The sequence below is a fragment of the Dryobates pubescens genome, chromosome Z (assembly GCF_014839835.1).
Source record: "Dryobates pubescens isolate bDryPub1 chromosome Z, bDryPub1.pri, whole genome shotgun sequence".
In the NCBI taxonomy this organism is placed as follows: domain Eukaryota; kingdom Metazoa; phylum Chordata; class Aves; order Piciformes; family Picidae; genus Dryobates; species Dryobates pubescens.
This window is the reverse complement of record NC_071657.1, coordinates 71,006,231-71,031,703: the sequence shown is the minus strand read 5'-3', so window position 1 is coordinate 71,031,703 and position 25,473 is coordinate 71,006,231. Positions and strand designations below refer to the sequence as shown.

Genomic DNA, 25,473 nt, shown 5'->3' with positions numbered 1-25,473 from the left:
CATGGACAGATAATTTGAAGTATTTGGAATTTGGTTTTAGCAGATCTGTTGGTTTCACCCGTATCACTGAACTCAAAATGTCCCTGAGGCACTGTCAGGTGGACAAGGAAGATTACATTAGAAAAGAGAGAGAAGTACCTGAAACACCTGCCAAAGGGCTTCTCTATATGTTATAAATCCTCTGTGTGTAGGTCTTTCAGTCTTTCTGTATTTCATCTCAAGCACTGTGCTGTATTTTGCAACATATATAGCTGAAATACCACAGACTGAATTTCCTATATATGCAACTAAGCAAGTAGCCAGGATAACAACACATTTTATGCAATTACCTCATTGTTCCATTATCAATATTTCAAAACTCTTAAATTGCCATTACATGTGATAATGTCAAATGATCTTCACAATATTGTACCTGTTATGAAGTAAAACTGCATAGAGGACTTTACACATCATAAAGGAATAGAAAAGCTATTGTGTAAGTAGTCATAAGAAGGTTTAACACAGAAGAGTTTTGAAGTGTTCCTGAGAGTCAATGGAATTTTAAGGGTCCTGAAAGTAGCTTTGATTTTTTATTTCTTGACAATGCTTTTCATCCTGCTTAAATAAATGACTGGAGAATAGGCAAGATGTTTGATAGCAATCTATATACAATAAGCTGAATTTACTGCAACATTCTAACTTATTTGTGGCACATTGATGAGTAAGTATCAAAGCAAAAACATAATTAGCTATATCCACTATAAATCACAGAATCACAGAATGTTCAGGGCTGGAAGGGACCTCAAAATATCACCCAGTCCACACCCCTTCTGGAGTAGGATCACCTATACCAGATCACACAGGAACTCACACAGGATCTCAAGCTCTCTTCGTAAGATCTTCCACTCCCTTAATAATTTTTGTGGCTCTATGCTAGACTCTTTCAAGCAGTTCCATAAGGTCCTTCTTGAACTGAGGGATTCAGAGCTGGATGCAATATTCAAGAGGCAGCCTCACCAGGGCAGAGTAGAGGGGGAGGAGAACCTCTCTCAACCTACCAACCACACCCCATCTAATCCACCCCAGGATGGCATTAGCCTTCTTGACCACAAGAGCACACTGCTGGCTCATGGTCAGCCTTCCACTAGGACACCCAAGCCCTTTTCCCGTTCACTGCTTTCCAACAGTCCCCAAACTATACTGATCCATGGGTCTGTTCTTTCCCAGGTGCAAGTCTCTACACTTTCCCTTGTTATATTATATGTTATTGGGGGGAAAAAATAGGGATTTAATATCTGATTATTGCAGCCTGTGTTACTTTCTTAGCATCAAAACTGTCATTATTAAATGCACCTGCTTTGATAGTATGTGTGGGATAGCATTGTCAGAACACATTGCACATATAAGGATGACCTGCAGAATTTGATGCTGGATTACAAATATTGCAGCAAGCATAGCTGAGTGAATTTAGAAGCGTGAACACTATAATGTACTTAAGAGTAACTTCATGCAACAAGAGCTTCAGCTTTTTTGTGAGAACACATATGAACCTCTTGCATATAAAGAAGCTGTAAGATTTTTCACTCTGCTGTGAATCAGGCTGGGCACCTCCCTGGGCAACCTGTTCCAGTGTCTCACCACCCTCATAGTGAAGAACTTTTTCCTAACATGCAGACTGAATCTACCCACTTCTGGTTTTGCTCCATTCCCCCTAGTCCTATCACTACCTGTCACCCTAGCAAGTCCCTCCCCAGCTTTCTTGTAGGCTCTCTTCAGATCTTGGAAGGCCACAATAAGGTCTCCTGGGAGCCTTCTCTTCTCCATACTGAATAGCCCCAAGTCTCTCAGTTTGTCTCCATAGAAGAGGTGCTCCAGCCCTCTGAAATGTCAACAAATATTGAAATATTTATCAAAAATATTTAGCTTTTCTTAATACCATTATCAATGCTTTTGCATTTTATTTTTACTGAATTTTATACACAATTATTATATTATCTGTCTGACATAATGTCTAGCTGTCACTTAGCTTTCTTCTGAGCTTTCTTTTGTTTGTGTTTGAGTATAGGTGCTCACAGGTTTCACCACAAAAAAAACAAAACACCAAAACCAAAACCAAAACCAAAACCAAACCCTCACAAAATCCCTTTCAGCTGCTTTCCAGAAAATTTTGGGCAGCTTTGCATTTCTGGGAGCACTTGAGTCTGAAGATGCTATTGGCTGGAAATTCAGGTTCATGCAAAATGTCTGGTGAGGTGCTCAAATTCATTGGAAAAAAATGTTGTGTTACCTACTTTTCACCATATTTATAGACTTGTGTCTCTCCCCATTCTGCCCACAACCCTTCTGAAAGAGAAATTGCTTGCTACTTTCCCTGGCTAGAGAATTGAGGCTGTTACTGGCTTCCTCTGGGAATTGGGAACATGTTTCAAGACCTGATGAGCTGTTCTTGATTAGCTGCATCAGATGAGGTGAAGTGGTGACGGTTTTTTTCATCATAAAATCTAAAGCCTTACATGATGGTCAAATTCATTGAGCTGATGGATCACATACTGTGATACATTAGGTTGGATGATAAATTACAGTCATGCACTGGTCACACTGCCAGAATGAAAATTAGAGCAAAGTTACCTACCTGTTGGGGAAGGTGGGGTGGAGAGAAATGTTGTCACTAATAGTGTCTGTATTTCTTTTCAAATTCCTGGAGAGATTTTGCTCAACAGCTGTAATCCACATCTGCACTTCTGTCTACCATGCTACAACTGTGGGATTTATCAGGCTGTTAAAGGTATCCTGAGGTGCATATTGATTTTACAATGTATATCACTTCCAAGACAAAACAGGGCAGAATCTTTTAAATATTTTACCAGTGTAAAGTAACTCAGGTAGTAGACTCGTGTTAGAAGTTAAGTCACCCTTCCTACAGAAAAATCCAGTACAGCCTACCTACTTTGAAAAATAATTTATATTAAGATAACTAGGCAGCAGCCTGAGTCACGTTGCCAACATCCTGCTATAATTTCCTTTTGCATGTCTCATCTCCTCAATACAAACAAAGGTTTGCATTTGCATGTCTTTACCACCTGTCTTCTTGACTCCCGTCCTTTCATCCATCTCAGTCATGCCGACATTTAGAGCAGGCTCCTAATTGTTGTGTTTGTCAAACCCTGCACCAGCACACCTTTCGGGAAGCCATGAAGTGAGACTGCCCTCTGCCTTCTCTCCCCATGTCTCTGCATGTGGATGGTAACCATCTGCAGAGGACATTGCCTTGCTGATGGGTATCTCTTCTTCAGATGCTTCTGTGGAATTGATGTTCTTCTACCACAGCACTTCCCAAGTCTTTCCGCTCTTAGTGATGAATCACAAAGATCACGGACAACTACTTATTGAAAGCAGGGTGCTGTTCTTTCATTTTAATAATAAGACCTGCTACATTATTTTGGACAGATACTAAGTGTAGGGCATGGTACAAGCAGTGTTCAAGACATCCATTGCAGTGGAATAATTTATAACTAACTGGTAGTTAGCACTGCAGCTAACAAGCAGCCTGCAAGATTTCAGCTCTTTTTGCATGTATAGAGTCACAAAGCAGCCAGACAACAAGATTCCAAAGCAGTCATGCTGCACACACTATAAATATTCTGCACTGATATGAATCTTAACACTTATACATCAAAGGAGGAGCAAAATCACAAAACTAGAGAAGCCTGAGCATTCATTAGTTCAACAAAGATAACTTGGGTGAAAAGATTAGATTCAGAAACAATGACTTTAGTATCTGATAAATCAATTACTGCACATTACATTATAACTGATTTCTCTTTTACTGTACTTAAGTTTGTTACCTTAATGATCAAATGCAGCTATATGCATTTATTCTCTGGTTAACATATTTCTAGTCACACCCAACTGCAAGTGGGTGCTGTAATAATCAGGCCTCTGCAGGATGTTCTATGGTGGTGAGATCTTTTTTGAATAACACATTTTAAGCAGTAGTCAAAAATAGCAAATACCACTTTTTAAATACTTTCCTTTAAGAAGTATACTGCTGGGTTTACTCCTCAGTGGGGAAAAAAAATGTTTAATTTTTAACACATTTAAGCAAAATGCAATAAGCACAAAGAGGAGTAGATCTTTACCACTCATTGGTAAAACTGTTTTGGAATCAAATTATGAAACAAATAGAAAGTCCAGTGAGAATACTTCTAATTGAGAAGCTGTGGGAGCTAAACCATTGCTTTGTGTCGGTCACTGATGGTGTAGCTACTACAACAGCTCCCATCTTTGTGTCAGCCTGTGGCAGTGGAACAAGAGACATGCAAGACTAATCTATGTGCTTTTGGGAACTGAGAGTAAGAAACAATGTATTCCCCTTCGGAGTCCATGAAAACTGCGCTAATGTAAGACCATGCCTGCAAGAGGTAGACTAAGGTTCATGCATCACTGCTCTTTCCATGAGCTTGCAGATAAGAGACAAACTGAAGTGTAGTTGATATATACATACAGTTTTGAAGTACTGCCATTTTTAGTTTGCTATGAATGAAAGACTAATTCCTTAGGATGGCCTGGCAACATGTCAACTAGAGATGGACTGTGTATGTAGCTATGAGTCTTGTCTGCTTGCAGACAAGTAGGGTACAATTTGGTAGAGATAAAACTATCAGGATTTAGGAAGAGAAAAGTATATGTCACATCCCATCTTATTGATTTCACATCCTGTTTAGAAAAGGCTTAGTTTGTAGGGATAAAAATACATATTGCAGAGCTGTACATAAGCAGTACATAAAAATAGCAGCAAGTCCCATCTCATTTATTTTACTTCACAAAACCATTAGGTCCATGTTTCTCCAGGATCATTACATTTCATCTTCTGTGTAGCAAAAAGGCTAAGGTCTCTGATATGCTGCCTGAAAAACTAAGAATACTGTGAACAAATAAACACAGTATTTGGTATGCAGCACACTTCTTACTGCCAGAGTGTTAAATTTAGGATGCAGATGATGTCACTTACGTGTCACAACACACTTGCCAACAGGTTAAAAGAATTTTCAGTGACTGTTAAAATTTTATGAAGTATTTTTTTGTTTTACTTTGGCCTAAATTATTTTTGCTCATTTTTAGAGAAGTCAGAGTGGATCAGGTAGTAAGAGTAGGTGCGTGTAAAGTGGTGCAGAAAAGCAATGATAAAAGAAGGATATTCCTACATTGTTCCCAAAATAATTGAGTAAGCACAGATGTGTGTAAGGAATAACACATCATTTGAATGCATCAGTGAGAATGCAGCTGAGACAAGATCTGCAGAGAAAGTCGATATACCTTATGTGGCCAGCTGATACATTTGCTATCTAAGAGGAACATTACATTCTTAATTTTATCTGGGATCACCTGCTTCCAGGGAATACTGAAGCATCCCTGGTTGTGCCTAATGGGTCAGCAAAGGAGTAGATGTATCCTGGTTCTCTTACATTTGCTCTGAAGGACTTCCATGGGGGAAAAAGAAAGGAAGGAGGAAAAAAGGAACGGAAAAAAAAACAGACAGAGAAAATGGGAAAACGTAGCTGTACTGACAGGTTGGTATCTGAGAATATTGAACCATAAACTTGTAGAATAATTTGAACTTGTCAGGTAAGATGTCATCTGTCTGCTTGCTACATGTGCTGTCACTGTTGGTGCTCAGGGGTAGAAGCTGTCAACGTGAATGTTCTCCAGAAGGTGCTTTCCACAGTAAAGCTCTAAGGCTCAATTATTTATTCTAGTATTGGCAAATATAGGAATATGAAAAGGGCTTGTGCCTGTGAAGAGCATTTATTCCTGTCTGGATTGAGCACCAGCAGCTACCGTAAAGCTTCTAAATGTAACTGCATTGTTTTCTAATAGCATATAGCTGTAGAATCCATAGCCTACAGTAGGAACCATTACATGTAGGCTAAATAAAAATAATGTAAATATGTGGGCTTCATATTTCTCATGGCCTCAACGAAAAATATTAGGGATTTAATTTCATCTAATATTCATAAACACCAATGAAAATTGTCAACTATGGGTGCCATCTCTTAGGGGCAATTGACCCAGATACAACAGCCAAAAAATCCTGCAGAATTTTATTCCTCTATTTTCACTTTTTTTCATTAGATCACCTGTGTTGTACTTCCCAGTCCTTATTTCCTTTACTTCAAGAGATTCACTTTCCTTACTTGCTCTCAGCAATTTGTGTTTTTGTGTTTTTTTAACTTCCTTCATCTTCCACACGTGCTTACACCTCATCACAATTGAATTCATCATATGCACACGTTCATATATAGAATCATAGAGTCAGTCAGGGTTGGAAGGGACCACAACTATCATCTAGTTCCAACCCCGCTGCCATGGGCAGGGACACCCCACACTACATCAGGCTGGCCAGAGCCTCATCCAGCCTGCTCTGAAACACCTCCAGGGATGGGGCCTCAACCACCTACCTGGACAACCCATTCCAGGGCTTCACCACTCTCATGGTGAAGAACTTCTTCCTCACATCCAGCCTGAATCTCCCCACCTCCAGCTTCATTCCGTTCCTCCTAGTCCTATCACTACCTGATATTCTTAGGGATGTGGGAAAATATTGAAATATAAATTGATCTTAGGTAACTCTTTAAAGGAATGGCACAGCTGACAAATCCTCTGCTTCTTGGTATATGATTACATGCAACTCTACAGGCAAAGGCTGGGGCCAGTGTAAGAGGTGTCACCAATGTTCGAAGTTGAAGAGATGTGAAAAAAAGTGAAAATTTCAAGGGTTTGGCTGCAAATATTAAAGGTTCTTGATAAAAGGATAGCAGCTGTCTGAATCTGGCAGCAAATAGATTTCCATTTTTAGCCTGGATACTGTCTGATATAGATAATGGTCCAGAGCTCAACCTCATCTTCTACATAGGATTGAACATAGGAGAAGACATGTAGACTGAGAAAGAATGGATTCTGTCTGCCTGGCAGCCAGCCTAGCCCAGTAACTGTAAACCACTTTGGAGCCTGAATACTCTGTCCTAGGTCACTCCGTATCGGCATTGTTGAGACTCCCAACTTGCCTGTCTGAGAAACTCATCCTTCTGAACAGGTAGCACAAGGTAAATCATAGCTTCAATAAGCTTTCTAGTGGGGTTTTTGGTGTGTTTGTGGTTTAAATTAATATTCTGAATTTATACCAGCACAGAACTGTCAAGGTTGCTTCCAACCTGTGAACTTATGAGCTGGGGTTATTTAGCCTGGAGAGGAGGAGGCTCAGGGGAGACCTTCTTGATGTCTACAACTACATGAAGGGTGGTTGTGGCCAGGAGGGGGTTGGTCTCTTCTCCTGGGCAACAAGCACCAGAACAAGAGGACACAGTCTCAAGCTGCAGCAGGGGAAGTTTAGGCTTGAGGTGAGGAGAAAGTTCTTCACAGAGAGAGTTGTTAGCTGTTGGAATGGGCTGCCCAGGGAGGTGGTGGAGTCACCATCCCTGGAGGTGTTCAAGAGGGGATTGGACGTGGCACTCGGTGCCATGGTTTAGTAGTCATGAGGTCTGTGGTGACAGGTTGGACTCCATGATCTTTGAGGTCTCTTCCAACCTTATTGATTTTATGATTCTATGATCCTAAGAAGTCCCTTCCCAGCCTTCTGGTAGGCCTCCTTCAGATACTGTAAGGCCACAATGAGGTCACCTCGGAGCCTTCTTTTCTCCAGACTGAACAGCCCCAAATCTTTCAGTCTGTTCTCATAGGAGAAGTGCTCCAGCCCTCTGATCATCCTCGTGGCCCTTCTCTGGACATATACCAGCACCTCCATATCCCTCTTGTAATAGGGGCTCCAGAACTGGAGGCAGTACTCCAGGTGAGGTCTCACCAGAGCTGAGGAGAGGGGGAGAATCACCTCCCTTGAGCTGCTGCCCACACTTCTCTTGATGCAGCCCAGGATCTGATTGGCTTTCTGGGCTGCAAATGCACACTGAGAGCTCATGTTGAGCTTCTCGTCCCCCAGCACCCCCAAGTCTCTCTCCTCAGGGCTGCTTTCCAGCCAGTCACTACCCAGCCTGGATTTGTGCCTGGGGTTGTCTCGACCCAGATGCAGGACCCTGCCCTTGGTCTTGTTGAACCTCATGAGGTTGGCTTGTGCCCACCTCTCCAGCCTGTCAAGGTCCCTCTGGATGGCATCCCTTCCCTCCAGCGTGTCTGCTGTACCACACAGCTTGGTGTCATCAGCAAACCTGCTGAGGGTGCACTCAATGCCACTGTCCATGGCACCCACAAAGATGCTGAACAAGCCTGGTCCCAGGACTGATCCCTGAGGGACTCTGCTTGTCCCTGGCCTCCACTGGGACATGGACCCATTGACAGCCACTTTTTGGGTGCAGCCATCAAGCCAGCTCTTTATCCATCCATGTACATATAAATCCCTGAGTTTATCACCCTGGCATAAAGACATACAATGCTGTTGTAAGGGATATAATTTGTATTTATACTATATATAGAATTATGGTATATGATTCCTAATGTTGAAGGGGAAAATGAAGTAGTATTTTTGGGAGCATGTTCATGTAACCCAAATAGCAGCTTCACAGATCAAGAAATTTGAAAACCTCTAGGCAAAAATGCAGTACATTTGCAGTGTAAATATCTGTGTATGTAAGTATATATGTATGTGTGTGTGCATGTCTCTATATATATGGGTATTTCTTAGCGGAAGGACACTTTTTGGTTAGAAAAGACTTTCAGTATACAAAAGGGAACTTGCCAAATGCATGCAAAACAGTGAAAGAGCTGCCTTATTAAAAAACAAGGTCGCCTTTCAAAATTTTATACAAGAATTTCTGTTAGAGTTTTCAATAGTCCCTGCATGAGTCATTTGGATAGCATCAGAAATTAATCATGTTCCTTGCTACCATGCATGCCTATGATGTCTTGCCATGCTTGCTGAGCTACAGCCAGCAAGAGAGTCTCTACAGGCTACTCCTCCCACCTGCTGTCAAGAGCTGCTGCCATCTTATAACATTTCAGATAAAAGCTCTTTCAAAATTTTTCTGTTGTAAAGAGTCCGATTGGCTTCTGAGCAATCAAAATGCAGCCAGACTTCTGCTTGAAGATAATTCCACTAACATCTCAGTCAATGAAGCTTTCATTAACTCTGTGAAGGACCAAGAAAATACAAGGAATTTTGTGAGGTTTCTTTCTTTGCTTTCTAAATGGCTATTGACCATTTCATACGTGCACTACTTGGACAAGCAAAATAAAAACTCTTTTTGTTTAAGGTTCTTTCTTTCTTTCCTTTTTTTTTTTTTTTTTTCAACTGAATGTGTAATCAAAAACAAAAGTAAAGAAATGCTGAGGAGATAGCTTCTAAAAGCCCAGATGCTCAGCTCTGATTTAGCCTCAGACCTTTGCTCTCGTGCATCAGCATAGCTGCAGACATACATACCAAGTATCTGCTTTATACCAAAGTACAAAATGTGTTGGCGTCCTAGGATCATCATCTCAGCCTTGAAATAAATTACCGAGTACAGCACATAATGTCAGGATTCATGCAACCTAATTTGCATTTACAATTATGTAAAAACTGGGAATTAATATATTGGCTTTCTTGCTGTTGTTAAATTGGAAATTTTTGCTTCACCCACAATACTACAAGGAAAGCGACTGCTGTGAACAAAGTACCTGATTTATATTAAGAAAATCAATACTTTTTGTAGTAGATACTTTCTCTTATCCAGTTTTCTGTTGTTCAAGACAGAGAATGAAACATTAACCATGGAGGGTCAAAATGTACTTCAAAGTCAGTGTAACCCCCTAACTGTTTACAGAAGCCCTTTCACCCACTATTCGGCAAGGTCCTTCTAAAATCAAATTTCTTTGTAGGCAAAGGTTCATCTGTCTCATCTGCAGCTTTGCAAGTTAAAAGGGCTGAAATATGTAACCTAAGTAGTCTTAGAGGATGATCTGTAATTCTGGGGTGAGACCTCTGGCCTGTGATATAAGAAGGTCAGGTTCACTGAGGTAGTAATTTCCCCTGAACTCACTACTTCCAGTCACTGTGCCATGCCTATAGCCATGGTTTTCATTGAAACCTTTGGGGATAAGTGCAGTAGTAGACATAAAGAAGGTTAACTGGGGCTTTTTTTCATATGTGTGGGTTTTTTTTGGGGGGGGAGGTAGGAGCTGAGACAAAGACACTGTTTAGTCCCAACTGAAATGCAATTCATTTCATGTTCTGAGCAGAATATTCTCACACAATTCCACAAAGCCAATTTAGCATGACATTTGGGATAAGCAGGACAGTTATATCCACTGTAGACATAACCTTAGAAGTGTCCTTTTAACCTCAGCAACACTTTTCTGCAAAGGATTACTAAGAACATCTCAGTGAAGAAAAAATACTGTAGCTCTAAATAATTATAAACATCCCATTGATGTCTGTGTGTTTTAAAATGCCATTTTCTGCAAGAAAAAGGAACATTTTCACTATTGGATACCATAGCATAATTGAAGATTATGTTCTTTCACTGAGTCATCAGATATAAGCAAAATAATCTGTTGCAAGTCAGTATACAAATTACTCCTGATTTGAATTATAGTAATAGAGGTATATTTTCTGCTGCCTACAGAGCAAATAGTTAGGAAACAGTCCACTCCCTGGAAATGCAATGCATGAGTGAGAAATATCTACTCACAGTCTGTGGAGAAATTCTGTAAACTGTATAATGGTAATATTTCACTTCAATTCTAGATGGAAAACTCTACTTAGCAGACAGTCTGCTGCAGTGATAAGCCAAAGATCTTTTATTTCTGTCTGCCAGTAATGCTTTGCTTTCTAGTAGACGTTAATGTACATTAAGACATGTTTTAATCTAGGCTTTTCCCTGATAGATGCAATTGGTACATGTTCAAGTTTGTTTCTGTGATTTATACATTTAAATTTACTGCTTAACCACTGGAGTATGAAAATGGATGTGTCACAACGTCTCCCACATGCTTAAAGTTGACTGAAAAATTCTGGTTTTGCCAAGCCTTCCACAGAGGTACAGCTTCTTTGACAATAAACTCTGGGGTTTAATAAATTAGGGTCCTACCCACTTAGCAGAGCAAGGTCTTTGGGAGCCATTTAAAAGATCAGTCTTTGAGAAGGGAATGCTGAGAACACAAGGGAGAAACAAAACAAACAAAACCACAAACAAACAAAACCAACCAAGAACCAAAGAAACACCTCACAGATCTACAAGTAAAACACATTGCCCAGAGCTGAAAAATATGTTATTTTCAAATTTCTTAATGTTACACTTTCACAGACTCCTTTGTGTTGGTGCTCAAAACATTTAAGTTCAGGTTTCATCTTCATTAATAATTGATCATCTCTTATCTTTCTGCTGTTTTATGGCAGGCCAGACTGCACCCTCTGCAGTATGCACGCAGCTCTTTGTTAGATGTAACAGATGTCAGTAGGGGTTGCGTGGGTATGTATAAATGTAGAACTCTGCAAACATTCTCCTTCAGATATTGCTTTCTTTGGGATCCAGCCTTGTTTATTATTGAAAATAGTTATGGTTTTGAGAGGACGGTGCTTTCTTTTCCAGCAATATCTACATGTTCCTCTTTAACCATCTTTGCTTCAAAGAGCAGTTGTTTTCTTCTCTTTCAGAAATGTTAGTTGCAGTTAGTTGTAGCCAAAGTGTTTCTAGGGAATTTTGGCACTCATCCTACACTGAAAAATTGCTAAGATGTTTTCACTAACCTTCCCAGTGTGATCATGACATAACTTTTGTTGTTGTCTAAATCTTTAGTATGTTAAGCATGGAAGGCAACCAGCATGTTACTTGTAACATATGTATAGTTGTTTATGCTGGAAAGGGTGGTGATTTAATGCTTTTAATGTATCTACAACGTGGCTTTTGAGTGTCATCTCAAATATATGAGAACTTTTCATAATGGCCTTTAACAATCACAGTATCACAGTATCACTAAGGTTGGAAGAGACCTCGAGGATCATCGAGGCCAACCTGTCACCACAAACCCCATGACTAGACCATGGCACCAACTGCCACATCCAATCCCCTCTTGAAACCCTCCAGGGATGGTGACTCCACCACCTCCCTCGGCAGCCCCTTCCAATGACAAATGATTCACTCAGTGAAGAACTTTCTCCTCAACGTGAGTCTAAATCTCCCCTGCTGCAGCTTGAGACTGTGTCCCCTTGTTCTGGTGCTGGTTGCCTGGGAGAAGAGACCAACCCCTTCCTGGCTACAATCACCTTTCAGGTAGTTGTAGAGGGCAATGAGGTCTCCCCTGAGCCTCCTCCTCTTCAGCTCCCTCAGCCTCTCCTCACAGGGCTTGTGCTCAAGGCCTCTCCCCAGGCTTGTTGCCCTTCTCTGGACACGTTCAAGGGTCGCAATTGAGTTCATCCTTCTTTTAGGAGGACCAAAGAAGTTTTAGGTGTAGGAACCTACTTTAAGGGGTGTTTAGGTTATGAAAAATATGCACATATGGTTTCTTTGTTGTTTTCTTCAGTGGAAGTACTGCAGAGCATAAGAATCAATAGGAGGTTAGTTAAAAAGAAGTTTAAAAACACTATGTAGGCTCAGAAAGTCTATGTGTTCCCAGCCAGAATGTCCATGTCATTCAGTTTGATCCCTGAGTGATGTAGGTTTTGGTTACTACCTGACCATTGGAGACTTCTGGAGGTATCAAAGGAAGAGGTCAAACTGCAGATCCCTTTCCATAACCATGTAAATGCTTTGTCCAATGTTATTTCGGAGGAACCATGAGTTTTGAGATTCCTTTCAGCCTCAGTCAGATATATCCTAGTTTTCTTAAACTTATAAAAAGAATTTTTACATGCTGTTTTAATGTTGGATGAGATGCTGAGATGGGTATATTTATGCACAAACTTTCTACCTTAACTTCTTTCTATGTTGTCACATGGGTTAGGGTTCAGATGTGGGAGTGTTTTAATTCTATAAATATGAAAGAAAATAATAATAAAGTAGTGCCATTCAGGGCTAATTTGAGTTGCATGGGCCAGTCACAGACAGCAAATGAGGAGGAGGCATAAGGAGAAATAATCAATTCCAAATTAGATGTAGTTTCAACCAGCAAGCTTCATGTTCAGAGACCTCCAGCCTTCCACGGCAATTCTTTTAAAATTGAGAGGAGTACAGATGAGCTTAGTGTCATGGGCTCAGTTGAATCTTCAACTGAGAAGATGATGAATATTCAATATGTTGATGTTGATATTACACCACTTTCGAAATGAAGGTGCTGTCTGGAGTGAAGTATCAAGGGGCTTGCACTTTGTAATTGTAATGTGAGAGCCTTCATGTTTCTGGTTGCTGCTTCCAATTTCCAGGTTTGGGGTGTTGGTTTATTTCCACTGAGCTGGCTGCAGGTGATGGAGGGTTCATTTTATGGCTGGCTTCTGCTTTTGCTGTGCTTTTCTGCTCAATAGGCTAGATAATAGGCCAGAAGGAAATTGTGCACTGTGTTATTTTCATTAAACTCTCTTTATCTCAACCCAGGGGTTTTCTTGTTCCTTTAGTTAACTGTGTGTGGAGGGCTTGCTTGTTAAAGTAGACTGTGTTAAACCAGTACACTTAGAAAATAATTTGTCTACATTCATTTATCCTGTTGCCTGCGCACCTCTTATGGTTTAACTCCAGCCAGCAACTAAGTCCCACAGTCTCTCACTCACTTCCTACTGATGGGATGAGGGAGAGAATCAGAAGAGTAAAACTGAGAAAACTCATGGTTTGAGATAAAGACAGCTTGATAGATAAAGCAAAAGTCACACACACACTAGCAAAGCATAATAAGTGACTCAATCACCACTTCCCATCAGCAGGGAGGTGTTCAGCCATCTCCAGGAAAACAGGGCTCCATTGTACATAGCAGTGGCTTGGGAAGACAAACGCCATTGCTCTGAACATCCCTTCCTCCTTTCTTCTTCAACTGGATTTATATGCTGGGTATGATGCTCTATGGAGTGGAATATCCCTTTAGCCAGTTGGGATCACCTGTCCAGGCTATGTCATTTCACACCCTATTGTGTGCCCAGAGCCTGATGGATGGTTACATTGGGTGAGGAGCAAGAAAGTCTGTGATGCTGTGTAAGCACCATATAAAGTAATAAATTATGTCTGTGTTATCAACACTCTTTCCAAAACAGTGGCCCATATCAGCTATTCTGGAGAAATTTAACTCTATCCTGGGCCAAATTAGCACAGTACGGGATCATCAGTATCCATTTGATTAATTATTTAACACTACGAAGGACATATTGGCTACTAAGATTTTAAACAATGAAAAGTATTTCAACAATTGAGATGCTCTTTCTATTTTTATGGAAAGAAATAGAAAACATTCTAAGTGAAAATGTAGAATTTTATGTTTTGTTGTTAAATATAAAATATTTTGCTGTTTGTATTTTTACTTTAAAATCTTTTGTAATAAAAATGAGACTTCAAATATAGCTTTGAACTTCTTCAGTAGAAATTCATGCCAGTATTAAAACTAAAACTTCAAGTTTCATGAAAACTTTCATTCAAATTTCAGAGGCAAAGCTTATTTTTATCACTTCTGAATACTAAAGCTCTGTTTACAAGACAGATTTACTTAATATTTAAGTTAATATGGTGCAGTTTGTAACAGGCTGGGGTCAGAGTGGCTGGAGAGCGACCAGGCAGAGAGGGACCTGGGGGTACTGGTTGATGATAGGCTGAACATGAGCCTGCAGTGTGCCCAGGCAGCCAAGACGGCCAATGACATCCTGGCCTCTATCAGGAACAGTGTGTCCAGCACGAGCAAGGAGGTCATTGTGCCCCTGTACACTGCACTGGTTAGGCAGCACCTTGAGTCCTGTGTCCAGTTCTGGGACCCTCAGTTTAGGAAAGATGTTGACTTGCTGGAACATGTCCAGAGAAGGGCAACAAAGCTGGGGAGGGGTTTGGAACACAAGCCCTCTGAGGAGAGGCTGAGGAAGTGGGGATTGCTTAGTCTGGAGAAGAGGAGGCTCAGGGGAGACCTTACTGCTGTCTACAACTACCTGAAGGGAGGATGTAGCCAGGTGGGGGCTGGTCTCTTCTCCCAGGCAACCAGCACCAGAGCAAGAGGACACAGTCTCAAGTTGCACCAGGGGAGGTTCAGACTGGATGTTAGGAAGAAATTCTTCACAGAAAGAGTGATTGGCCACTGGAATGTGCTGCCCAGGGAGGTTGTGGAGTCTCCATCATTGGAGGTGTTTAGGAGGAGACTTGATGGGTTGCTTGGTTGCATGGTTTAGTTGATTAGATAGTATTAGATAATGGGTTGGACTTGATGATCTCAAAGGTCTCTTCCAACCTGGTTTATTCTATTCTATTCTATTCTATTCTATTCTATTCTGATTGCTACTACATCCATGGGTTCCAGTTTAAAATCTGAGTTTGAACTGGTTCCTCTTTGAAAATTCCTATGATGTCTCCAAGTCAGTTTGCTTTTATGAAACTCCCATCACAAAAGCTCTGGAATGAAAGGTACAGTAAAAATAGTAAAAGTTAGTCAATTGCTATTTCTATCTGGAATCTGGAAGTACATTTTCAAACCCCTTCTTTTCCTTACCTGGATCAGAAATGGAGTCTGAGCCAGGCAAGCCTAATGACTGAGATTCTGATCATCTATTTCGAAAGCATGTTTTTTCAGCCTACATCTCTCAGGATGTTGTGGGGTTTTTTTTCCCATATCTGACACTACAAAGTGATTTATTTATTTATTTATTTATTTATTTATTTATTTATTAAACTTTGAGGGTACAAGAAAATATTTTCTCATCTAACTACAGCCTTGGTCAACAATTTTAGCAAAGTGTTAATCCCTTGAATCAGTCATGCCTTCTGCTTTCCACATGCTCTGCAGTAGGTGCAGAGAGCCGATAAGCATTACAGGGTGTTTTGAAAGCCAAGAAAATACATCTGTGTCAGATCAAAGGCAGAACAGAGTCCCAGGGTTGGATATGTCCTGCCAGTAGCCTAGTCTTATTTTGACCAGAGGTCTATTTACAAAGCTCTGTAATACAGGCTCCAGGGTGTCCTTTTTACTAATAACAGATAATCTTTCTTATGTCCTGGAGAATGAAGATTAATAGACCTTTTAATTGTATTCAAGCCAGTACATTATGAGATTATTGCCTTAGAAGTGCCAAGCTATTTAGTCTAAAAGGAAAAAGAAACTTAATTTCCTCTGTAAACCTGGAAAACCACTTTTCTAGATAAAAAAAAAAAAATAAAATAAAGCCAAAACCAATCTCTACAAAGTAGTGCACCAATTTTGTGTCTTTCTGATGGTCATTAGAAGTGTATCACTGGAAAACAAAAGCCTGTCCTTTCATCTGAGGAGGGGAACACAAAGGAAAAAAAAAAAAAAAAGGAAAAAAGAAAAAGAGAGAGAAGCTTACTGATGTTTTCAAAGTCTGGCAGCACAATTTTGACATTTTCAGTTTACAGCTATAGCAGCATAGCTGAATGAAATAGGTTGCACATAATAATCCTGGCTGACAAATGGGCAAAGTCACTCCTAAAAAGAAATGATGTTGTCTTGGCTGTATTTCATGTGAAAACAAGAGTCATGCACTCAGAGGCTTTAAACAGAAGGAGGAATTTCCAGCCTAAAACCCACTTATCTTCTAGGCAGATTTAACTCTGGTTACAGCCAGGTTTCTATTTCAGCAGTCCAGTAGTTACATTCATTATTGTCACTTTGCAGTACCTTACATGCAAGCTTTTCTTCAGTTTAGCTGTTGATCCAGCTATTCATAGATTATTGGGTAGGTTTTGGTACCGCAAATAAATAATAAAGTATCTGCAATATTATTAATTACTTGAGAAAATTCAACTAGGTTGAATAATGAATATGGATTATATTTCCACCATTATTTTTAATTTTTAAAATAAAATTAACTGTTCTTGATAGCTGGATCTATTTAAGATCTCAGAATTTTTACAAAGATATTTATCAGACCTTCAGCAGAAGATCTGTCATGTCATCTTCCCTACTGAAAGCCAAGAAGAAGTTGCAGTAATTCATTGTAGAGAAAGGTTTTGCTTTCCCAGGCCTTGTGTTGCCAGCCTTTGATTTCAGTTTAAAACCAGTAATATACTGGAAACCTAAGATAAATGAAATCTGAGACAGCTAGATTTCTCCTGACTGCAGTTCAAAATCTGATGCTGTTTCAAAGTGTTGGTATAAAATGTTAAATTCCTCATTCTTCATATTTCTGGTTAACAAGTGTCATTCTGAAATTTACAGGTAAATGGACCTCATTTCCTGTGTTTACATTCCAAGTGTTTTATCTGCTTGACAGTTTTACTCAATCTGCTGTCATTTTACCCAATCCATCACCTCAAATTCCATCCTAAGGTCTGTAAAAGAGAACTAAAAAATACTCACTGGAACAAAGCCTACAGCACTAGCATGAAGGAAATCTTACAGAGCAAGAGGACACAGTCTCAGGCTGCACCAGGGGAAGTTTAGGCTGGATATTAGGAAGAAGTTCTTCACAGAAAGCATGAATGGTCATAGGAATGGGCTGTCCAGGGAGGTGGTGGATGGGGCACTTGGTGCCATGGTTTAGTTGATTAGATGGTAGGTTGGACTTCATGATCTTGAAGGTCTTTTCCAACCTGATTAATTCTATTTGTTCATCATCTGGAGATATATTTTAGTAAAACAGGGAGAGGTAACACAACTCCTTCTTCCTCTTGCAGTCTAAAAGTGGAGCATGTCTTAGGATGATCTATTCCTTATGCATACATTAATATAAATGGATAAAAGGACAAGCAGTAAAACAGATGGTCCATATTTTTAATATTTTTTTTTAAACTTTGTTAATTGCTCTTTTCTGTCTTTTATTTTCACCTTTAGTCAGAGCCAGAAGCATTTAATCAAAAGTTATCAGCATCATTATTGTTAGTACACCTCCAACCGCCTTAAATTACATGCTGCGGAAATCACACTCCTGAAAGCTACTTCTCATCATTGAGTTTCATGCAATTTTTGTTTCTAAAGGCATATACCATTATGTAAAGAACTAAATGTAAACAATTGTGGGTTTTTTTCCATTTCCATATCTCTAACCATAACTAGATGCTAGGGGTCAATGATTGTACTGCACAGTCATAGCTTAATCACTGGCAATTCAACAGACTTTTTTTAAATCTCTTAGCATCACCAGAGACTCATAAGCTTTGAATATTTCATAGTAGATAAAGAGAGTATTTCTAGTTTATTAATAGTTTCTTGAGTGTTGGTGACCAACACAATCATCTCTATGAAAATCCTCTAATCACATTTACACTATAAATACTCCTGTACACAGATGTGAAATATTCAGTGTCACAAGAAAAGACTGTAGATTTAATCTTCACTGATGCTATCATTTTGAAATGATAACATGTCAAAGAAAGAGTGATTGGCCATTGGAATGTGCTGCCCAGGGAGGTGATGGAGTCACCATCACTGGAGGTGTTTAGGAAGAGACTGGATCAGGCACTTGGTGCCATGGTTTAGTTGATTAGATAGTGTTGGGTGATAGGTTGGACTCAATGATCTTGAAGGTCTTTTCCAACCTGGTTAATTCTATTCTATTCTATTCTATTCTATTCTATTCTATTCTATTCTATTCTATTCTATTCTATTCTATTCTATTCTATTCTATTCTATTCCGCCTTGTGATACTCCCCCCACTGTTACCTGATAGGGAGTATCTCCCACATGAGCAGAAAGGGGAGGAAGACAATGACTTTGCAGATGGATTTATAGGGTGCAGGATTTATGGGTATGACGTACACTATTTCCTGTGTCCACCTCTGGGCTGGACACAGCCTAAATTGCCACAGCTGGGTACTGCCCTTTTCCATGAGGACATGAATGCCCCCTGATAAGCTCTGGAAGTTTCCAACACCCACAGAAGTCACTCCAGTTTGCAGGATCAGTATGAAAACTATTATCTTGAGTGCGCTGCAGGCAGGTTTTACCAGGGTGCTGATATAACTGTGGAACATCAACTGCCTTGATTTCCCGTAGGAAATGGGTAGCAATTCCCTTTGGCACTTCTGAAAATCCAAATCCTAAGGATAAAATTCATGTGTTTTGTTGTTTTGGGTTTTTTCCCCCTCATTTTAAGTTTGAGATATCAATAAAATGAGATTAGTGAGATATCAATAAAATGAGATTAGTCATGGTTTAGTAAAGTATGGTTATAAAACACTTCTCTGTAAGAAATAGATACTGCTCTTAAAAAGGCCACATAACTGATCATACACATCTGATTAATCTGAATTTTTGCTAGAATGCTGAAGTTTCTCTAGTAATTCAGGTGTATTTTTCTCTTTTTTTCCTGTAACATCTCTATGACACTGATTACTAAGTGCATAAACACATTAATCAAGAGTTTACATAGTCTGTACACTTTAAGAAGTAGCTGCCCCTAAAGTTTTTAAAGGAAATGAAGTGACTTGTGAGGTTTGTGGTCATGTTTTGCTTCCAAAATTTCAGAATAATGGCCTGAGATGAATTTTGGACATGGAAAGACCAAGGGACAAGCCTCACACCCCATTTTCTGAGATTTAAATTGTACATGAGACAACTGACAGTATGTGGTATTGTCTTAGGTGCAGTTGCTGCGGTCACAAGGCAATTCAGAGGGAATGTGTCTTCAGGAAGAGGCAAATAATAGTATATCAGAACACAAGAGTCCTCTTTAGCTCTCTTTAGCCAAGGACCATGGGCACTAAAAAGACAGTGACACAACATTAAAATAATATTGAAGGTCTAAGATTAAACTGAAAAGAAAGCAAGAAGAGAAATAAAAAACAACCCACAAAACCAACACAGACATTTTTAAAGAGGAAAAAAAATGTCACTCCAGCCTTAATTAATCTGAAAATAACCCATCTGTACACAGGTTCATGAGAAGTTTAATTTTAAACATATGCTAACTGAATCAGATGAAACTAAATGTAAATACCTTTTATTTTATTTTGCTTAGAAAGAACAAAAATAATTTATAATGGAATATTGAAAAACAAGCTTTGAAATGCTGCTTCCTAACAAATTATGATGTCTTCCTGTAGAAGATTTCCTTTTGTCTCATAACTTGTTTTCTTATTCTAATTTATTTCAGGTTTTATTAGTAAGTATTTACCCTAATAGTGTATATTTAAGTGACTATATTAAAACCATTCTGTTACATATAATGCTGCAGTGCAAACTATATCTCTTTACCAAGAATACATAGTTGCTTGATTCTGTGGTTTTTTTCCCCTTCAAAGTTTTTAAATGCAATTAGGCAAGATGGATGATACTTTGGTGTTTTGTTTTTTTAATATGAGCCTTTGAAAACAGCCTGAACTGCTAAGCTGCATAGTTTACAAACAAGAAATGCTGCTAAAATAGAAATATATAGTTGTTACCCATCTGCAGCAATCCTACTGTCACCAATTTTCCTTTTATCTCCAGTGTCTGAACGTGGAGAGGAATGCTAAGTACCTTCCTCTGATGCAGTAAGATAAGGAGAGCTGCAATTCTGCCTTTATGCTGTAGACACTGAAACCAGACCCTCCTTTTCTTAGGCTTGGGTGCAGATAGCAACTGTCTGAATGTGCCAGTTTGCCCTGGTAAAAATCATGGGAGTGCTAAATTGGTAAATGAAGAGAAACCTGCTCAGGACAGCTTAAGCATGTAAGACTGTCTTGGTGGGATTCAGGTGTCTAACCATGAGTTTTTAACATTACCTTGAGTCTCCAGCATCCCAAAATATTTGAGACCTCCTTACAAGATCAGCATATGTGATACACAGGTATGTGCCTTGGTGAAGCTGCAGATGAAAATCATGCAGGCCTTTTTTTTTTTTAAATCTTTTCAGGGTATTAACCCCACATTGGCAGCACTTCCCTCTTGCTCTTACCTGTGATAGATCTAGATTTCTTTGGGTTTTTGATCCCTGGTGCTTTTATTTGGCATATAAAGGAGGATTACCCAGAAATTCATCAGTGTTATCTGGCAGCAAGTGCTAAAACAACCAGTCTGCAAAAAAACACCAGAAAGGTAAATAAAAGAAAACATGGCAGAAAGACTACATGGCAAAAATTGCAAAAGAAGCTGGGCATACATATGGGAGCAGAAATAAAATATCTGTATAGAGAGGGGTCTAGAATGACCATTTAAATTGATTATTAGAAATTGTTATTGAACTAACCTTAACCCTCAACACTCCTGAAATCTCTCACCCCATCTGTCTCCTTTGTGCCTTTGAACTGAAGCTGAGATTGCATGTCCTGAGATGAATTTTGACTGAGCCACCTTACTATTATCTTCATTGTTAAATAGGTTTGGCTGCCCCTGGATTCTGAAAGTTCTGTCTTCTTCTCTAACTTTACTGAGCAGATAAGGAGTGTGTTATTTTTAAAGACTATCTTCACTTTCCATGCTTTGGTTCACATAATGGAGTGCCCTCACAGACCATGAAATGGATTTCTTTCTGATGAAATTAAGCCAAAAGCTGTGCTTCAAAATTTGGTCCACACTAGCCAGAAGAATCCTGCAGCACAGACCATCTTGGCTGCTTTGCTTTACAGATCCGTGCCCATTGCACTATGCTGCTTGTTAGTAACAATGCAACTGCGCTGGTTTCTCAGTCTCCAATGCTTTGGGCAGTGTGGTTGTATTCAGCTACGTGTCAGAGAATCACAGAGTGGTTGAGGTTTAACAGACCTCTGAGGGTCATCTGGTCTAACCTCCTCTGAAGAAGCAAAGCCACCCAGAGCCAGTCACCATGTATAGATCCATCTGCCCTGGGTTAGTGTCCCAGGTGCTGGAGACTTCTACAATCTGCATCTTCTTAAGGGTTGTCTTCTCGTAAGTCAGAGTCAGTGTGTATTTGTGTTCTGGGAGAGACACTGCATGAGCTGTGTGGTTGTGGTAACTCACCTTACACATGTGATCTCATCAAAGTTATCTGCTTTGTTTCATCAGTCCTGTCCACACATGGCTTATCAGTCATGTGCTGTCCTGCCTCCTTAACACCTCCAGGAAATGCCTGGTACTTAATTTGTTTATACCCCATAAAAGAGGGAAAAGGAATGGGGAGCACATTGCATGAAAATCCATTTCCGCTGCTTGCAGATCCAAACTAATTTATGGGCAGATGTCCCAAGTGTCTATAAATGTCTCATCCTCATGTTCCTGCTCTTGAGAGAAGATAGTATTGTCAGACAGAAAGTCTCTGCATTTATAAGTTAACATTTCTCGAGAACCTGAGGTGCAAAGATGGCTGTATGAAGGCTGGGCATATCTGCACAGTCAGATGGTGAGGGTCGAGCTTTATTAGCTCCAGAATATTCAGAGGTGGGACAGATCATGCATGTGACTGTTTCCTCCTGATAAGAAAGACTACTTAACCAGTACAAGTACTAGTCACTTCACATTTAACTGCACATTGACACAGAGTTCATGCTGCACATCTATGCAGTGGCTCATTAAAATGTTTCATACTCAGGTGGATTTATCATTGTGCTTTTCTTAATTCTCCTCCAAATCACACTGAATTGTCTTTAACATCTGAAGCAAGGTGGGAAAAGGGAGTAGCTACAGCCCAAGAGAGTTCTTTCAGACACAAGATGTTAAACTGCTTTTTGATCAGCTGCTTGCAGAAATGTACATTAAACTGTAAACCGTGGTTCTTCTTGTAACCAGCTAATGATCCTATCAGTCGCAGACTAATTGCCTCAACCTCGTTCTAAATTCTAGTGTGCTGAAAAAGCCAAAGTCACATTCTGATCCTGTTAATCACACTCAGCTTTGAAGAGTACATAGTGGTTCTGCCTTAATTCAGCTTCTCTCCCTGGTAATTTGTTTGATTGCCTGTTACTTGCAATCTGCCCTAAAAGAAAAAATGTGTTCTGTGTCCTGATGAGAAGCTAGGACTTTTGTTTAAGCTATTGTAATGCAGATGTTTTACCTATGATTTGGAGCAAATTCTTCTCACCTCAATAGGAAGAATGAAAAGCTGCCTTTTGTAGAAGGTCATAAATCTAAAACAGAGTAAAAGTTGTATTTCTTTAATGCTATGTTAATAGCAGTCTTTACTGTCTGAAAGCTTCTAATCAGCTTATGAACAAATAAGTACATAAGATACTAAAGTATGAGAAGGAGATGCTAGTACTATGTATTTTTATTCTTCTCCTCCATCCCCAACAATATGTATTGCCTTTACTGTCAAGGCCTTGAAGTCTGTCTGTTCATTATTTATCTTTTTTCTTCTTTTTTTTTTTTTCTTTAATACATTGCATTCAGACACAAAGACATATATATTCTACATAGTGCTATGTAAGTCTTTCAGAAAAAGACTGAACATATGCCAAATTACCTTTCATCTTCCCACATCATTTTTCTGAATAAAGAGTACAAGGCCACTGGCTATGTCCTATAAGCACAAAAAAATTGTTACTAGGACATTTTTATGGACATTGGATCTATGTGGTAATAAAGATTTACTGTGATTTTAGCTTTGAAATCCCCTGAATCTTAATGAGAATTTCCTTCACCCTGTTCTGCATTTCAATGAGAAGCATTGAGTGTCATGGCCATGTTAAATATTTGTGAAATCCTTTTAGATGGCTTTCAACATTTTAAAAATAAACAACTGATTTTTATGGAGACAATTTTTTTTCAAGTTAACAGGAGAGACATTAACTTTTAGTGGAGGAATCATTCTCTGCTTAAAAAAAATAAAAATAATTACACTTGTGAAAAGTTAGTGTCACATTTATTTATAAAGAGAATCTGAAGCTGACTCTGAAATGTTTAGTTCAAATGTTGCCTGAAAATGTGCACTAATTAGTGATTCCTTACCAGATCAGCTTGTTTGAAAAACAGGCTATTCATTTAGACTCCAAAATATTTGGAAGCAAGGTCTGGAGACCCGGTGTTTATTAATTCATGAAAGACTTATACTAATTAGCAGTGTTCTTTCCCAGAGGCTCACTTAGGCTATGGAAGTAAGACTCCTTACATGCCTTACAAAAGAAAGAAGTTCCTTCAAGCAGTCCATGGGAGCTCTGAAAGCAGACTCCCTTTCTGAGGCACCATCGACTGAATCTCTCTCTCCCTCTCCCTCAACAGACCAAAGAGAGTCTTGCCTCCCAAGGATACTTCCCTCATATTCTGAGGAGCTCCTCTGAGTAAAATTGCTGCTATCAGATGACAGTAAATTAGCTCATTCTGGTAGAAGCAAATCTCTTGAACCATCTGCAGACAATTACATATTACACTTCCTGATGTATTATCACAGTATTGAAGCTTTCAAGTTACTCCTTTTTATTTTTTCTTTTTTTTAAGGGATTCACTACTCATCATTTGTTACCTGAGTTTAAATGTTCTGGCAGTGGTCTCCAGTCTTTCTTGTGTGATTGCTCCAAGGAGTCATTTTTCCTCATGTTTTCTTTCAAATCTGCTCATATTTTAATCTGTCTTCTTGTAATGTTAATCTTTCAAAGGAATCAGCTTTGACTACCTGACTTATAATTGTTTTTATTTTCTTTTCTTCTCATGATATAATTTCTCATGCTTTGTAGCATACCTTTTCTTCTGTTTTGTCCCATGTTCCAGTCAAAATCTTGTTTGCAGAGGGGATCTCAACTTCTCAAGATTGCAAGACTGGATCTTCAGCATTTGATTGGCCAGAGATTGTCTATTCCTTCAGCTTCTTGTTTCTAATCTTTGCAGTATACACAACACTCATCTTCTCATGAGTTCATCACTCCCTTTGTTTTACTATAATATTTTTTTTATTAGTCTCTCTTGCCTGACTTAACAGACAATATTAAAAGTGTTGGCTGCTCCACTGCCATTTATTGCTTGAAATACATCTATCTTTTTTTTCTTTTTTCTTTTTACTGGCTTCCCACTTTGCTGGAGGACACAGAATAAACCTTCACTTCCACTATCATATTTAAAAAAAAAATGTCAGTTTTAACAGGAAATTTATTACTCCTCATTTCTTCCTCCAAAAATACATTATTAGGTCAATTTACTTTTGTTATTTTCTGTTCCTTCAACATTTTAGTCCAAGGCATGTGGCCTGAATCTGTTATATTCAGTTTTGAGTTTGAGTTCAAAAGAATGATCACAGATGCACTGACCCACGTGAAAGCCTCTTGAAAACTCAGATTTTATTAGGCTTCAGGTTTCCTGCCTGTCATTTTTAAATCTTTTGCTAAGATTATAAAATAAAGAACTAAAAAAAAAATAAAAATCAAGGAGTGAAAAAGTCAGAGCTTTAGAGGTACAAAAATGAAATAACAGCTTAAAAAGAGAAGAAACCTTCAGCAGGAAAAGAGTGATAGCAAATGTTTTAAAAGATTTAGTAAAGCACAGACATTGTTGTTGTAGAGAAAATGGAAAGGCACTTGGGGAACCAGCCTCTGGCATATTGTGTCCTAATAATTAAGAGCACATGGAAACATTTTT

At 39.2% G+C, this 25,473-nt stretch overlaps 1 protein-coding gene across 2 annotated transcripts in view; it reads left to right on the top strand.

Moving 5' to 3' along the window:
* The window catches only part of EDIL3 (EGF like repeats and discoidin domains 3), a 339,872-nt gene that overhangs the window by 295,865 nt on the left and 18,534 nt on the right, over window positions 1-25,473 (top strand). The window lies entirely within an intron of this gene.